The following is a 17,285-nucleotide window of genomic DNA, read 5'->3' as shown; positions in this document are numbered from 1 at the left end:
CTGCTGTATTTAAGAAGTGAACTTCCTCTACTTCGATAGTATTTAGACGTTGGTGTACTTTGAGAATGTTTGGTGGTGTGTATGTTCATTTAAATTTACATAAGTATAGCTGAAATGCTAATCAAATGCTGTTTCTCCCACTCGATGTTATGTTTTAAAGAACTCTTTATGTGCACTTGGTGAGTCTGGTTTGTTTTCCTGCCTATTGCAGTTTCCACGGTGTTCCATCACATACACTTGTCACATTCTACTTGTCCCTTTGGAGGTGAGTCTTGCTTTCACAAACAGTGCTGAAATGAGCATCCTCGCACATGCCTCCTCATGGACCCGTTTGAGAGGTTCTCTGGGCTTTCCCGATGGCTCCGCAGTAAAGAATCTGCCTGTAGTGCAGGAGATACAGGAGATGAGGGTTCGATTCCTGGGTTGGAAAAATCTTCTTCAGGAGGAAACGGCAACCCGCTCCAGTATTCTTGCCTGGAAAATCCCATGGACAGAGGAGCCTGGCAGGTTACAGTCCAAAGGGTCGTAAAGAGTCAGACATGAGTTAGCACATATGCATACTGGAAATAAATGACAAAATGTATATATATATATAGGAAATAATACCAAATTGCTCATTGAATTCTCTGAACTAGTTAGTAACTCCTGTCAACGCTCCATGAGGGTTCCTTTTCTCATAACCTCTGTGTTCAATTGGTAGTGGTATAAAATAGTCCCCAGTGTGAATATTCCACAGTTTATTTACCCCATCTCCTACTGATGGACATTTTAAATTAGTCACTTATTTGCAACAGTCCTGTTATGATCACTCTAGTAATGGTACATATGTGCAAGCTTCTCTAAGGTGTTACTCAAGCAAGGTGTGGTTGTGTCTTAGGATATGTGAACACTTGAATTTATAAGGAAGAGCAAATTGCTTACCACAATTGTTCTAACAAGTTACCTTCCAATCAAGTGCAGAAGAGTTCTCATTGACTTGCATCCTTTGGGCATAGCATTGTCAAATTTCTTAATTTTTGCCACGGATTCTATTTAAAATGTACCTTCTTATGGTCTTAATTTGCATTTCCTTCAATGATAATGCAGTTAGTCATCTTTTCTTACGTTTATTTGCTATTTGTAATTCTTTTCCATGTGAAATACCAATTCATGTCTTTGTCCATTTTTTGTTTGTTTTTCTGATTTAAAGAATTCTTTCAATACTCTAGATATTAATCCTTTGTCTATTATATGTGTTTTGAAATTTTCCCTTATTTTATGAAGTCTTTGTGCACTGGATGGTGGTTCTCAATGAATATATATTAATTTTAATGTAGAAGTTTTCAGTTCTTTCTGTTCAGTGATTTTTATTTGTTTAAGAAATTCTTCCCTACCTTTGGGTCATAAAAATATTCTATCAATAAGAAAGCTGGTCATTTTCATATTCTTTTCTAGTTTTGGATCAGAGTCATCCTGCCTTCTTAGAATGGGCTGTGAATATATTATCTTTTATTCTCTGGAAGAGTTTGTATACTTTAAATATAGTCTTTGAAAATTTGATAGAATCCTCCTGAAAAAAGATCTTGCCTCTGGGAAGATTTTTAAATTACTGAATCTGTTTTTTAAACGCTTCTAGCACTGTGAAGACTCTATTTCTTCTTGAATGAATCTTATTTTTTTTTCTAGGAAATTGTCCATTTTCATGGTTGTCAAATCATTAGCATAGAAATTGTCCATAATGCTGCTTTGTTCTTGCTTTAATCTGCTGAGTCTATCTATAGGGCCAGCTTTTCATTCCTAATGTTATTTACTTTTGTCCCCCTCCCCTGCTTTTCCCCTTGCTGAATATTACTAGACTTTGCCTATTGCCACAGTCTTTTTGAAGAACTAACTTCTGGCTTTTTGATCCTGTTCTTTGATCTGCACTTGTTTTCTCTTCTTCCCTTTACTTTTTGGATTTATTTTGTTGTTTTTTCTAAATTCTTAACTTGGATATCTAGCAAATTAAAGTCTAGCCTTTTTCCTCAAATACAAGCATTTAGAATTGTTCTCTTCCAAGTAACAATTTTGTTTCAACCTACAAGTCTTGGTGAATAGAATTCTCATTATAATTCAGCTATAAATACTTTTACATTTCTATTATGATTTTTAATCCTCTGTATTTTATTTTTGATTTGTTTTATAAGCTTTTGCTCTTTTCTTCATCTTTGTCTCCCTTTCTTTGGAGTTTTTCTGCAAACCCTTTAAAAAAATTAATTTATTTATTTTAATTGGAGGCTAATTACTTTACAATATTGTGGTGGTTTTTGCCATACATTGACATGAATCAGCCATGGTGTACATGTGTCCCCCATGCTGAACCCCCCTCCCACCTCCCTCCCCATCCCATCCCTCAGGGCTGTCCTGGTGCACTGACTTTGAATGCCCTGTTTCACGCATCAAACTTGGACTGGCTATCTATTTCACATATGGTAATATACATGTTTCAATGCTATTCTCTCAAATCATCCCACCCTTGCCTTCTCCCACAGAGTCCAAAAGTCTGTTCTATTCAACTGTGTCTCTTCTGCTGTCTTGCATATGAGGTCATTGTTACTATCTTTGTAAATTCCATATATATGCATTGCTAAGTCACTTCAGTCGTTTCCGACTCTGTGAGACCCCATAAACAGCAGCCCACCAGGTTCCCCCATCCCTGGGATTCTCCAGGCAAGAACACTGGAGTGGGTTGCCATTTCCTTCTCCAGTGCATGGAAGTGAAAAGTGAAAGTGAAGTCGCTCAGTCGTTCCCAACTCTTAGCGACCCCATGGATTGCAGCCTAACAGGCTCCTCCATCCATGGGATTTTCCAAGCAAGAGTACTGGAGTGGGGTGCCATTGCCTTCTCCAATATATATGCATTAATATTCTGTATTGGTGTTTTTCTTTCTGACTTACTTCACTCTGCATAATAGGCTCCAGTTTCATCCACCTCATTAGAACTGATTCAAATGTATTCTTTTTAATGGCTGAGTAATACTCCATTGTGTATATGTACCACTGCTTTCTTATCCATTCATCTGCTGATGGACATCTAGGTTGCTTCCATGTCCTGGCTATTATAAACAGTGCTGCGATGAACATTGGGGTGCACGTGTCTCTTTCAATTCTGGTTTTCTCAGTGCGTATGCCCAGCAGTGGGATTGCTGGGTCATATGGCAGTTCTATTTCCAGTTTTTTAAGGAATCTCCACACTGTTCTCCATAGTGGCTGTACTAGTTTGCATTCCCGCCAACAGTGTAAGAGGGTTCCCTTTTCTCCACACCCTCTCCAGCATTTATTGCTTGTAGACTTTTGGATCGCAGCCATTTTGACTGGTGTGAAATGGTACCTCATTGTGGTTTTGATTCACATTTCTCTGATAATGAGTGATGTTGAGCATCTTTTCATGTGTTTGTTAGCCATCTGTATGTCTTCTTTTTCATCATCTTTGTCTCACTTTCTTTGAAGTTTTTCGGCAAACCCTTTCTTTTTTTTAATTGGAGAATAATTGCTTTACAGTGTTGTGCTGGTTTCTGACATACAACGCATGAATGAGTCATAATTTTATATATATATGTATATATATACCCTCCCTCTGGAGCCTCCATCCCTCCTCCCATCCTACCCCTCCAAGGCATCACAAAACACCAGGCTGAGCTCCCTGTGTCATATAGCAGCTTCCCACTAGTTATTTATTTTAAATACGATAGAGTATATCTGTCAATGATACTTTCTCAATTCATTCTACCCTCTCCTTCCCCTGCTGTGTCTACATGTCACTTCTCTACATGTGTGTTTCCATTTCTTCTTTGCAAATGAGTTCATCAGTACCGTTTTTCTAAATTTCATATATATATGCATTAATATATATTTGTTTTCTCTTTCTGACTTACTTCACTCTGTATAATAGGCTCTGTGTTCATCCACCTCATTAGAACTGACTCATATTTGTTCCTTCTTCTGGCTGAGTAATATTGTATTGTATTTATGTACCATGTCTGATTTATCCATTCATCTGTCAATGGACATCTTTGTTGCTTCCCTGTTCTGCCTGCTGTAAACAGTGCTGTTGGGATTTATTTCAAATAGTAAATTGGGATACATGTGTCTTTTTGAATTGTGGTTTTCTCAGGGTATATGCCCAGTAGTGGAATTCCTGGGTTATATGGTAGTTTTATTCCTAGTTTGTTAAGAAATCTCCATACTGTCTCCCATCGGGGCTGCATCAGTTTGCATCCCCACCAGCAGTGCAGTAGGGTCCCCTTTCTACACATCCTCTCCAGCACTTATTGTTCGTCATTGTTTTGATGATGGCCATTCTGGTTAGTGTGAGCTGATACCTCATTATAGTTTTGATTTGCATCTCTTTAATAATGAGTGATGTTGAACATCTTTTCATGTAATCTATTGGCCATCTGTATGTCTTTGGAGAAATGTCTGTTTGGGTCTTCTGCCTGTTTTTTGATTGGGTTGTTTGTTTTTCTGATATTGAGCTGTATGAACTTCCTATATAGTTTGGAGAGTAATCCTTTGTCATTTGCTTTGCTTGCAATTGTTTTTTCCCATTCTGAAGGTTGTCTTTTCATCTCGTTTATTGTTTCCCTTGCTGTGCAAAAGCTTTTAAGTTTAACTGGGTCCTACCTGTTTATTTTTGTTTTTATTTCCATTTCTCTAAGAGATGGGTCAAGGAGAATTTTGCTGTGATTTCAAACTGCCTGTGTTTTCCTCTAAGAGTTTTATAGTTTCTGACCTTAAATATTAAAGTCTTAAATCCATTTCAAGTTTATTTTTGTGTATGGTGTTAGAAAGCATTCTGATTTTATTCTTTTACATGTAGCTGCTCCATTATCCCAGCACCACTTACTGAAGAGGCTGTCTTCTCTCTATTGTATATTCTTGCCTCCTTTGTCAAAGATAAGGTGCCTACAGGCATATGGGTTTATTCCTTGGCTTTATTCTTGTTCCATTGATCTATATTTCTGTTTTTTTGTGCCAGTACCATACTGTCTTGATGACTGTAGCTTTGTAATATAGTCTGAGGTTGGGAAGGTTGATTCCTCTAGCTCCATTTTTCTTTCTTAAGATTGTTTTGGCTATTTGGAGTCTTTTGTGTTTCCATACAAATTGTGAAACTTTTTTTTCTAGTTCTGTGGAAAATGCCATTGGCATTTTAATAGGGATTGCATTGAATCTGTAGGTAGCTTTGGGTAGTATAGTCATTTTCACAATGTTGACTCTTCCAATCCAAGAACATGGTATTTCTCTCCATCTGTTTGTGTCATCTTTGATTTTTTTTCATCACTGCCTCACAGTTTTCTGCATATAGGTTTTTATTTTCTCTTTAGGTAGGTTTATTTCTAGATATTTTATATTTTTTGTTGTGAATTAGATTGTTTCTTAATTTAAAATTTTCTCTTTCTGATTTCTCATAAATTTTATGTCCTATGACTTTACTAAATTCATTAATTACCTCTAGTTATTTTCTGGTGTCATCTTTAGGGCTTTCTATGTTTATTATCATGCTGTCTGCAAATAGTGAGTTTTACTTCTTCTTTTCCTATCTGGATTCTCTGTATTTCTTTTTCTTCTCTGATTATTGTGGCTAGGACTTCCAAAAACTATATTGAATAATAGTGGCAAGAATGGACACACTTGTCTTGCTCCTGATCTTAGAGGAAATGCCCTTATGTTTTTCATCATTGAGAATAATGTTTGCCATGTGTTTGTTGCATATGGCCTTTATTATGTTGAGGTAGGTTTCTTCTAGCTGATTTTTCTGAACAGATTTCTTTAATCATAAATGGGTGTTGAATTTTATCAAAAAGTCTCTGCATCTATTGAGATGATCATATGTTTTTATCTTTCAGTTTGTTAATATGGTATATCACATTGATCACTTTGCATATATTAAAGTATCCTTGCATCCTTGGAATAAACCCACTTGATCATGGTGGTGGTGGTGGTGGTGTTCTGCTTAGCCATGTCTGACTCTTTGCAACCTCATGGACTGCAGCACGCCAGGCTTCTCTGTCCTTCACCATCTCCCAGAGGTTGCTCAACCTGATGTCCACTGAGAAGGTGATGCCATCCAACCATCTCATCCTCTGTCATCCCCGTCTTCTCCTGCCTTCAATCTTTCCCAGCATCAGGGGCTTTTCTAATGAGTCAACTCTTCACATCAGGTGGCCAAAGTATTAGAGCTTCAGCATCAGTCCTTCCAGTGCATATTCAGGTTTGATTTTAGAATGGACTGGTTGGATCTCCTTGCAGTCCAAGGGAGTCTCAAGAGTCTTCTCCAACACCACAGTTCAAAAGCACCAATTCTTTGGCGCTCAGCCTTCTTTATGGTCCAACTTTCACACCCATCCATGACCACTGGAAGAACCGTAGTTTTGACTAGATGGACCTTTGTCAGCAAAGTGATGTTTCTGCTTTGCAATACGCCATCTAGGTTTGTCATAGCTTTTCTTCCAAGAGCAAGTGTCTTTTAATTTCACGACTGCAGTCACCATCTGCAGAGATTTTGGAGCCCAAGAAAATTAAGTCTCTCACTGTTTCCATTGTTTCCCCATCTATTTACCATGAAGTGATGGGACTGGATGCTATGATCTTCGTTTTTTGAATGTTGAGTTTTAAGCCAGCTTTTTCACTCTCCTGTTTCACCTTCATCAAAAGGCCCTTTAGTTCCTCTTCACTTTCTGCTGTAAGGGTTGTGTCACTTGCATATCTGAGGTTAATGATATTTCTCCTGGCAATCTTGATTCCAGCTTGTGCTTCATCCAGCCTGGCATTTTGCATCATGTACTCTGCATATAAGTTGAATAAGCAGGGTGACTATATACAGCCTTGGTGTATTCCTTTTCCCAATATGTCAGCAAATTTGGAAAACTCAGCAGTGGCCACGGTACTAGTAAAGGTCAGTTTTCATTCTAATCCCAAAGAAAGGCAAAGCTAAACAATGTTAAAACTATCACACAGTTGCAGTCATTTCACATGCTAGCAAAGTAATGCTCAAAATTCTCCAAGCTATGCTTCAACAGTAGGTGAGCCAAGAACTTCGAGATGTTCAAGCTGGATTTAGAAAAGGCAGAGGAATCAGAGATCAAATTGTAGGTATCCGTTGGATCATAGAAAAAGCAAGAGAATTCCAGAAAAACATCTGCTTCATTGACTACACTAAATCCTTTGATCATGGTGTATGATCCCTTTAATATGTTTTTGGATTCTGCTAGAACTCTGTTGAGGATTTTGCATCTATGTTAATCAATGATATTGTCCTGAAACATTTGTATGTGTAATATTCTTGTCTGGTTTTGGTATCAGGGTGATGGTGGCCTTGTCAAATGAGTCTGGGAGTGTTCCTTCCTCTGCAATTTTTTGAAAGAGTTTGAGCAGGATTGGTATTAGCTCTTCTCTAAACTTTTGGTAGAATTTGCATATGAAGCCATCTGGCCCTGGACTTTTGTTTGTTGAAAGGTTTTTGATCATAGTTTTGATTTCAGTGCTTACAACTGGTCTGTCAATATTGTCTATTTCTTCCTGGTTCAGTCTTGGGAGATTGTACTTTGTAAAGACTTTTCCCATTTCTTCCAGGTTGTCCATTTTATTGGCATATAGTGGCTTACAGTAGTCTCTCATGATCCTTGGTATTTCTGCATTGTCAGTTGTAATTTCTCCTTTTTCATTTCTAATTTTATTGATTTGAGTCTTCTCCTTTTTTTTTCCTTGATGAGTCTGGCTAATGGTTTGTCAATTTTGTTTATCTTCTCAAAGAACCAGTGTTTTGGTTTTATTGATCTTTGCTGTTGTTTCCTTCATGTCTTTTTATTTCTGCTCTCATCTTATGATTTATTATCCAAAGTCTACCAACTTTGGAGGCTTTTTGTTCTTTCTCTTGTTGCTTCAGGTATAAGGCTGGGTTGTTTATTTGATGCTTTTCTCGTTTCTTGAAGTAAGCTTGTATTGCTATAAACTTCCCTTTAGCACTGCTTTTGCTGCATCCCACAGGTGTTCGGTTGTGTTTTCATTGTCATTTGTTTCTAGATATTTTTTGATTTCCTCTTTGATTGCTTCAGTGACCTCTTAGTTATTTAGAAGCATAGTGTTTAGTCTTCATATGTTTGTGCTTTTTACCATTTTTTCCTGTGATTGATATCTGATCTTACAGTGCTGTGGTCAGAAAAAATGCTTGCTACAATTTCAGTTTTCTTAAATATACAAGGCTTAATTTGTGACCCCAGATGTGATATATCCTGGAAAATGTTCCATGTGAACTTGGGAACAAACTGAATTCTACTGCTTTTCAATGGAATGTTCTATAGATATTAATTAGGAACATCCGGTGCAATGTACCACTTAAGGCTTGTGTTTCCTTGTTAATTTTCTGTCTGGGTGATCTGTCCACTGATGTGAGTGGTGTGTTACAGTCCTCCACTACTGCTATGTTGCTGTTGATTTCTCCTTTTATAGTTGTTAGCATTTGCCTTATGTATTGAGCTGCTCCTTTGTTGGATGCATATATAATTGTTATATCTTCTTTGAGGGAACCCTTGATCATTATGTAGTGTCCTTCCTTATCTCTTGTGATGGTCTTTATTTTAAATGAGTATGGCTACTCCTGCTTTCAATTTCCATTGGCATGGAATCTTTTTCCAGCCCCTCACTTTTAGTCTGTATGTGTCCCTAAGTTTCAAGTGGGTCTCTTGTAGACAGCTGATAGGTCATGTTTTTGTATCCCTTCAGCCAGTCTGTGTCTTTTGGTTGGAGCATAAAATTCATTTACATTTAAGTAATTATTGATATGTATGATCCTGTTACCATTTACTTGTTTTGGGGATGTTTTTGTAGAACTTTTCTTTCTTTTCTGTTTCTTGCCTAGAGAAATTTCTTTGTCATTTTTTGTAAAGCTGGTTTACAAAACCAGCTGGGATTTTCCAGGCAAGAGTACTGGAGTGGGGTGCCATTGCCTTCTCTGGAAGCTGGTTTGGTGGGGCTAAATTCTCATAATTTTTGCTTATCTGTGAAGATTTTGATTTCTCTATCGAATCTGAATGAGATCCTTGCTGGATAGAGTAATGTTGGTGGTAGGTCTTTTCTGTTCATCACTTTAAGTATATCCTGCCACTCTTTTCTGGCATGCAGTTTCTGCTGATTAATCAGTGGTTAACCTTATGGGAAAGATTGAAAGCAGGAGAAGGGGACGACAGAGGATGAGATGGTCGGATGGCATCACCGACTTGATGGACATGAGTTTGAGTAAGCTCTGGGAGCTGTTGACAGGGAGGCCTGGCGTGCTGCAGTCCATGGGGTTACAAAGAGTTGGACGTGATTGAGCAACTGAACTGAACCTGATGAGGGTTTCCTTCTATGTTACTTGTTGCTTTTTCCTTGCTGCTTTTAATATTTTTTCTTGGTTTAATTTTTTCTGGTTCGATTACTATGTGTCTTAGTGTGTTTTTCTTTGCATTAATCCTGCATGAGACTCTGGACTTCCTGGACTAGGGTGGCTATTTCCTTTCCTATGTTAGGGAAGTTTTTGACCCTGTGTGTGTGCTAGATACTTGGTCATGTCTGACTGTTATTGACCCCATGGACTGTAGCCTGCCAGACTCCCCTGACCATGGAATTCTCCAGGAAATAATACTGGAGTGGGTTGCCAGTTTTTTCTCCAGGGGATCTTCCAGACCCAGGGATCGAACCCAGGTGTTCTGCATTGTAGGCAGATCCTTTACCATCTGAGCCACCAGAGAAGCCCCACTTTGACTATAATCTCCTCAGATGTTTTCTCAGATCCTTTCTTTTTGTCTTTTTCTGGGACTCTTATAATTCGAATGTTGGTGTGCTTAATGTTGTTTCAAAGGTCTCTAAGACTGTTTTCATTTCCTTTCATTGTTTTCTTTATTTTGCTTTGCATTCGTTGTTTCCACCATTCTATCTTCCAGCTTACTTACCATTTTTCTGCCTCAGTTATTCTATTGGGTCCCTCTAGTGTATTTTTTATTTCAGTTATTCTGTTGTTCATTGCTGGTTGTCTATTCTTTATTTTTTCTAGGTCCTTCTTAAACATTTCTTGTATTTTCTTGATCTGTGCCTTCATTTGGTTCATCTGTGCCTCCATTTTATTCCTGAGAATTTGGATCATATTTAATGTCATTACTATGAGTTCTTTGTGGAGAAGGCAATGGCACTCCACTCCAGTACCCTTGCCTGGGAAATCCCATGGACAGAGGAGCCTGGTAGGCTACAGTCCATGGGGTGGCAAAGAGTTGGACACGACTGAGTGACTTCACTTTCACTTTTCACTTTCATGCATTGGGGAAGGAAATGGCAACCCACTCCAGTGTTCATGCCTGGAGAATCCCAGAGACGGGGGAGCCTGGTGGGCTGCCGTCTATGGGTTGCACAGAGTCGGACACGACTGAAGCGACTTAGCAGCGTGAGTTCTTTTCCTGGTACACTGCCCATTTCCTCTTCATTTGTTTGGTCTTGTGGGTTTTTACCATGTTCCTTCATCTGCTGAGTGTTTCTCTGACTCTTCATTTTGTTTAATTTACTGTTGCTTGGGGTCTCCTTTCTGCAGCCTGCAAGGTCATGGTTCCTCTTATTTGGGGATTCTGTCCCCAGAGGGTGTGGTTGGACCAGTGCCTTGTGAAGGTTTCTCAGTGAGGGTAACTGGTGCCTCTGTTCTCTTGGTGGGAACTGGATCTTATTTCTCTGACGATCAGTGCCATGTTCAGTGGGGTGTTTAGGGGTGTCTGTGAACTTGGTATGGCTTTGGGCAGCCTGTCTGTTAGGTAGGATCATGTTCCTGATTTGCTGATTGTTTGGTGTGAGGCATCCTGCCCTGGAGCTTGCTGCCCTTTGAGTGGGGCCAGGTCTTAGTGTTGAGATGGAGGCCTTTGGGAGAGCTGTTCTCAATTAATATTCCATGAAGTTGGGAGTCCTCTGGTGGTCCAGTGAACCTGGATTTGGGTCTCCCACCTCTGAGATTCAGGGCCAGCCCCTTGGTAGAGCACCAAGACTCCACAAGCTACATAGCATAGAAGAGAAAGAAAGAGATAGAAAATAAGAGGAGGGGAGAAAAGAAAAAAAATCAAACAAAAAAGAACAGAAAGACAAAACCCTAAGACAAATGGTAAAAGCAACATTAAATAGACAAGAACTCACAAAGAACTTCAGGCACTCCCAAAAAGTGTTTTAAATAAAAACAAACACTGCTAAAACTATACTAGCAAAAATAGAAAACCAAAAACATGGAAAAAATGCAATATAAGAAAAAAGTACTGTAGAAATAGGAAAAAGGTAAAGTAAAATAAGTTTACGTAAAAGCAAAAACATTAAAAAAGGAAAATGTAAGTAAAAAATTGAAAAGGAATAACAAAAACAAACAACAGAATAATATGAAAAAGAAAAAAGATGAAAACCTATATAGAGAGGGTGGCAATAAGAATTTCTCCCACGGCCTCAGTTGTCAGTGTCCTTGCCACACAATTAGCTCCAACCAGTCTTCCTACTCGGGAATTCCCTCAGGATTTCCGGGTTGGTCTCTGGAACTGCTGTGGGCACTGTGTGGTCAGGTTAGACTGGTCTTACTCCAGCTGTAGTTGCCCCCGAAGCCCACAGTCTCAAGCTAATTGTGGGCATTTAATCTGCTGATCCCATGACTGCAAGCAAATCCCCTTCCTGTTCTTGGGTCACACGGCCCCTGCTGCTCAGCTTTGGTTTTGGTCCCGTCTCTGTTGGTAGGCCTCTCTCTGGCATCTGTTCCCTGCCCAGACAAGAGAGGGGCAAAAGCATTGGCTTATCGGGGCTCACTTGCTCAGTTGGTCTGGGGGCAGTGAGGGGTCCAGCAGACACAACTGGGACATGTGTGGAGTGCCTGCAGCAGTAAAGGCCCACAGGAAGATACCACAGCTTGAGTCCCGTCATGCCCACCTCTGAGGTCAGGGACTGCAGCAGCGTCTTATCTCCTACCTCTAGTACTTGGGTATGCCTAGGCAGCAGCCAGCCAGTCTGCTCATCTTTGGGGTTCCAGATCGCAGTTACAGTCCCCCGCCTCTTGCTCTCCCGTGGATTTTTGTAGTGGTTGGTGGCCGGCAGGCTTGGCTGCCTCTGGGGTCGCAAACCACTGCCACATCCCACCCTGCTTCTGGCCCTTGTAAAGGTGGTGTTCTGCAGATTGTGAGTGAAGGGAGTTAGAGGGTCCCTGCAACAAAGATCTCTTGGCTCTCTGACTGGCCCAGGCTTTTCTCTGGTCTCCCTCAGCTGTGTTGTACTAGCCCCTCCAGAGTATCTTCCCAGCAGTCTACCCCAGTCCTCTGCCTGAGGTCTGCCTCTGAAGTCTGAGCTTCAGCACCTAGCCCCAACTTGCTGCAGTGGGCGTACAAATGTCCCACTGGGGAGTGCTGGTCGGCACTGATCTCCGTGGTGAATTCTCTCCACTTGGTTTTCCATGCACTTGCTGCTACACTCCCCGCCTCTGAGGTTCAAAAGGACCCTTCTGTCCCCTCCGTAAGGGGATTTCCCAGTGTGCAGAAACTTCCTCTTTCACATCTCCTTCCCTAAATTGCAGGCCTCATCCCATTTCCTTTGTCCATTTTTTTCCTTTCTTCTCTGGTCTTATGTCATTTTGTGGAGATCAGCTTCCCTTTTTTGAAGTCTGTGGTCTTCTTGTAGCATTCAGTAGATGTTCTGTAGGGGTGGTTCCATGTGTAAATGTATTCTGATGTATTTGTAGGAAGGAAGATGATTTCCGTGTCTTCTCCACCATCTTGAAAATGCCTACGTATATTCAGTCCTTTTCTTAATTCTGGCACTGGTGATTAGCTCAATAAATTTCAGTCTCTACTTCTGTTATAAGCATCCAAGACTATCTGTCCCCTCTAAATACAACTTTTGTAGTTTTTCCCAAATTCAGTTCAGGAATTTCTCATGTTCCAAATTCTTGCCATGTGAGTTCTTGTTACACGAATGCAAAAAGCAAATACATTCAATAAATATTTTTTAAAGATAGATTTAGAGACCTTCAGATATCACCAACACAATGGACATGGGTTTGGATGAACTCTGGGAGTTGGTGATGGACAGGGAGGCCTGGGGTGTTGTGGTTCATGAGGTCGCAAAGAGTCGGACACGACTGAGTGATTGAACTGAACTGAACTGAAATTACTTTATATGCAATATACAGTTTGTATCACTTAAGATTCTTTCAGTTCCAAAAGGCAAGAAACTTTAGACCAATCTGTTTATTAAAAAGATAATTTAAAAAACCACAGGTACGTGTATTTTAAGAGTGTTTTCAGAATGGCCTTAACCTAAATGAATAAAGGCTCTGGGCTCCTCATGTTTCTTGGCTGATTCCTCTTCTGTTGTCTACAGCCTCAAACACTTCCCCTAGGAAGATCGTCATAGTAATTTCAATCCAAAATTTTAAAACGTTGATTGGTAACATTGTGGTTACAAACATGAGGATGAAAACCATAGAATAAGAAAATCCAAACAGCAGTATAAGTACCTGATTGCATCATGAGGTTGCCAGAATTTTATACTTCTTTGTGCGTTAAAAGAAACAACAACAACAAAAAACTATAGTAATGATCCCTGAAACCTATCATATAAAAATATATACACAATAAGGACCTACTGTATACCACAGGTAACTGTATTCAGTATCTTATGATAACGCATAATGGAAAGACTCTGAAAAAGAATATATATTAATATGTAACAGTCACCTTGCTGTGTGCCTGAAATTGGTACAACACTGTAAATCAACCATACTTCAATAAGTGAATAAATAAGTCAACATTAACATAAAAGGGAAACAAGAGCAACTCCATTTCTCAAAAGCTATTGTACGTAAAGTTTTCCATCATTTGTTGCCAAACACAGTTCTTAACTGAGAGCAGCTGAAAAGCCATAAAAAGACTGACTCAAATTGTCTCAGTGAATAGAGCCATCACCACCCCAGTGCTCCCCAGGAGGTGGAATTGGCGTGGAACTTTTGGACAAAGCTTATTAAACCATACTAGGTGGACATCGTAGACGCTTTATTTTTAGGACTTCTGGGAGGTCAGATTTTCTTATTGAAATTAAGTTTCTGTCTAGGAAAGGAAAGTAGGGATTTGGGAATGTAATTGAGGCATGAAGTTCAGAATTTCCTCCCTGAAGGAGTGGTTCTATCCCATGGAGTCACGTGTGAAGAGTATGAATGAGCATGGAGAGAGTCAATGACTGATTCTATCTGGTTGGCCTCTAGGTCATTTTGGCTGTGGCTCATACAGCACAGAGAAGACAGCCTAAAGAAAATCCAAGGTGGCCACAGCTTTCCTTGCCCATGTCTAATTAATGACTCTGCAGCTCATATAAATGAGAGATTTTACACTGACCACACAGCTGTAATTGAGCATTTCACTGTCTTTTTTGTGCAGAAATGGCCATGTTCATCCTGTGGAGTGGAATAAGATGATTACCCTCGCTCTTGTTGCATAATAGTTATCCCATCAATAAAACATGGTTTCACATCTTTCAAGGGGAGCTAAAGTACTAACATTTACGTTGAAATAAAAAGGAGGCACTTTGAAGCCTTTCTATATAAAATCCCAAGCCATTTAAATAATGAGTAGGCTTTCTAAATTTGCCTCTTGATAAGTTATAGTTAATATAAGGCTGAGATGAGTAAATAGTAGCTTTGTAAAAGGAGAATATTGAACCAGAAATCTCTCCTCCTTCACGCTCACACTGATTGTGAAAATGGCTGCGACTCTTTCCTCTTCCAGTTCCCATGCCCTTTACAAGGTGGCATTGTCACGTCTCTCATAAAGCTGGGGCTTAGAGCCCACTTATGGCAGTTTTAAGATACAATCTCAAGTCTCCCTCCTCCTGAATAAGGATGTGATAAAAGGAGTTGGCAGAAGTGATGCTACACCAGTTTCTGGGCCAAGACTTAAGAAACTAGCAACTTTCCATTTCCAGTCTCTTAGGATCCATCTCCCATGATTCAAGAAGTGTAACCTGCCCGCTGAGAATCTCCCCTGGACAGGAATTTGCCAGCCATGGGATGGGGCCATCTTGGAAGTGGATCCTTCAGCCTTAGTCCAGCTGACATCTAGTGGAGCAGAGATGAATTGTCCCCACCGGGCTCTGGCCAAATGATAGATTGGTGAGTAAAATAATGAGTTGTGTTTTAAAGTAGTTAGTTTTGAAGTGATTTGTTATATAGAAATATAGATAACTGAACTATTTCCCTTGAATAGGAGCTGGCTGGCCAATAAAATGTTGAAGAGGTGATGTCTAGCTTATACTGATACTTAACAGGCCTTAGGAGCATCTACTTCCATCTTGATATCCTGCCTACTGGAGGATAAGAGACTTCTGCCCAGCTGCTCTTTGCCCCAGTCAACAGGCCAGTAACCACGCTGCCTCTAGAAATGTGAAACCTTCCTGGACCAGTCCACCTCCCCGTGACCAACTGCAGATGCATGAGCAAGCTAGTCAGGATCCACCAAGCCTGGCCCAGTGCAGAGCATCTTGGATGTTTCTCTTACCTGAGTAATCTTGGCCTCAACCATGAATGGAGTAGAGGAGAGGCAGCACATCCCCCAGCGGGCCCTCCTTCACATACTTAGAACCAGTCAGTGCCAAACTCCAGCCATGGCGCACGTCTGCTAGGGAGTGACATGAGCATATGTGGAAGGATAAATGATAAGGAAAAGAATATTTGGGGATGCCAAACTGAAGTAATAACTTAAATAACTATTAGTACAAGAATGAATTTGGAAACAGGATACACAGACAATGAAATGCAATATAGCACTGGAAATGAGTAAACGAAAACTACGCGTATAAGAGAAATCTCACTAACATAATTTTGAGTGAAAAAATCAACTTGGGTAGCAAACTGAAGCATTTTTCTATCAGGCATCTAATTTTTTTTTTAAGCCTGTGTTCCTGTAATCAGCACTTATAAGCTGCATGGGAAAAGATAGTGATCATAGCTTATTTGATAGTTGGAGTACAGACTCTATCTGTTCAGTTCAGTCGCTCAGTCGTGTCCAACTCTGTGTGACCACATGAACCGCAGCACGCCAGGCCTCCCTGTCCATCACCAACTCCCGGAGTTTACCCAAACTCATGTCCATTGAGTCCGTGATGCCATCCAGCCATCTCATCCTCTGTCCTCCCCTTCTCCTCCTGCCCCCAATCCATCCCCGCATCAGGGTCTTTTCCAATGAGTCAGCTCTTCGAATGAGGTGGCCAAGGTACTGGAGTTTCAGCTTCGGCATCAGTCCTTCCAATGAACATCCAGGACTGATCTCCTTCAGAATGGACTGGTTGGATCTCCTTGCAGTCCAAGAGACTCTCAAGAGTATTCTCCAACATCACAGTTCAAAAGCATCAATTCTTCGGCACTCAGCTTTCTTCATAGTCCAACTCTCACATCCATACGTGACCACTGGAAAAACCATAGCCTTGACTAGATGGACCTTTGTTGGCAAAGTAATGTCTCTGCTTTTTAATATGCTATCTAGGTTGGTCACAACTTTCCTTCCAAGGAATAAGCGTCTTTTAATTTCATGGCTTTATCTGTAATGTTATGTAAGAACAGTTACAACATTTCATCAAATTTATTCATATAAAAATAAAGCTTACACCTAATAAACCATCTGTCACAATCAATAAGCTGTTGATACTTTAAGAGAGAATAATTAGTGACCAACTTGGATTGTATACAAATAGGCATATCATTGATGTTAGACTTTAGCTTTTATTTCATCAGTTTTATGAACATTACTCAGAATTAGACTATAATAAGATTTTTCAGAGATTTTATGCAGTGTATTTATTTCAAGTGTTCACAATGTATTGTCTTCTATTTCCAAGGCCTCGGGCTCTGCATGGTTTTCTTCCAGCCCAGTCAGTGCCTCTGGGAACTGAAGCACACCAGGGCTAATGCCAGATTATTCCTGAGATTCTCCTCACAGAGCTGACACGGGCTTTTAAAATCTTGACTCATACTTCCCTGTAGGTTGCTTCTGGAATTGTGACCTTCATGCTGCAGAAGCGCTCTGAGGTCTCCAAGAGCTGTGGTCACACCAGCGCAGGGCACGTCCCTCAGGGAGGTGAGTACTGTCCCTACCTGCCGTCCTCCACGTCTGGTCTGTGGCTACGTGTAGCCCCTCTGAAAGCCAGTCAGTGGGGTTCTTCCTTCCTCCATGGTTTCGCTTTCGTTGTAGGTTCAGTGAGGTTACTGCCTCTCTGTGGGGGTGTATACATCTGTGACCTTT

The 17,285-nt window shown here is 40.3% G+C and overlaps 1 long non-coding RNA gene across 8 annotated transcripts in view; it reads left to right on the top strand.

Moving 5' to 3' along the window:
• The window catches only part of LOC147347952 (uncharacterized), a 146,727-nt gene that overhangs the window by 80,575 nt on the left and 48,867 nt on the right, over positions 1-17,285 (top strand). For all 8 annotated transcript variants that reach the window (XR_015150847.1, XR_015150848.1, XR_015150845.1 and 5 more), the window contains 2 exons: positions 14,974-15,160; positions 17,027-17,120. This is a non-coding gene — a long non-coding RNA (uncharacterized LOC147347952). The remainder of the gene's footprint in view (positions 1-14,973; positions 15,161-17,026; positions 17,121-17,285) is intronic.

The sequence above is a fragment of the Bos grunniens genome, chromosome 22, assembly GCF_055505025.1.
Source record: "Bos grunniens cultivar Pamir isolate PY7600 chromosome 22, Bosgru_T2T1.0, whole genome shotgun sequence".
Lineage (NCBI taxonomy): Eukaryota > Metazoa > Chordata > Mammalia > Artiodactyla > Bovidae > Bos > Bos grunniens.
This window is presented reverse-complemented; position numbering and strand designations above follow the sequence as displayed.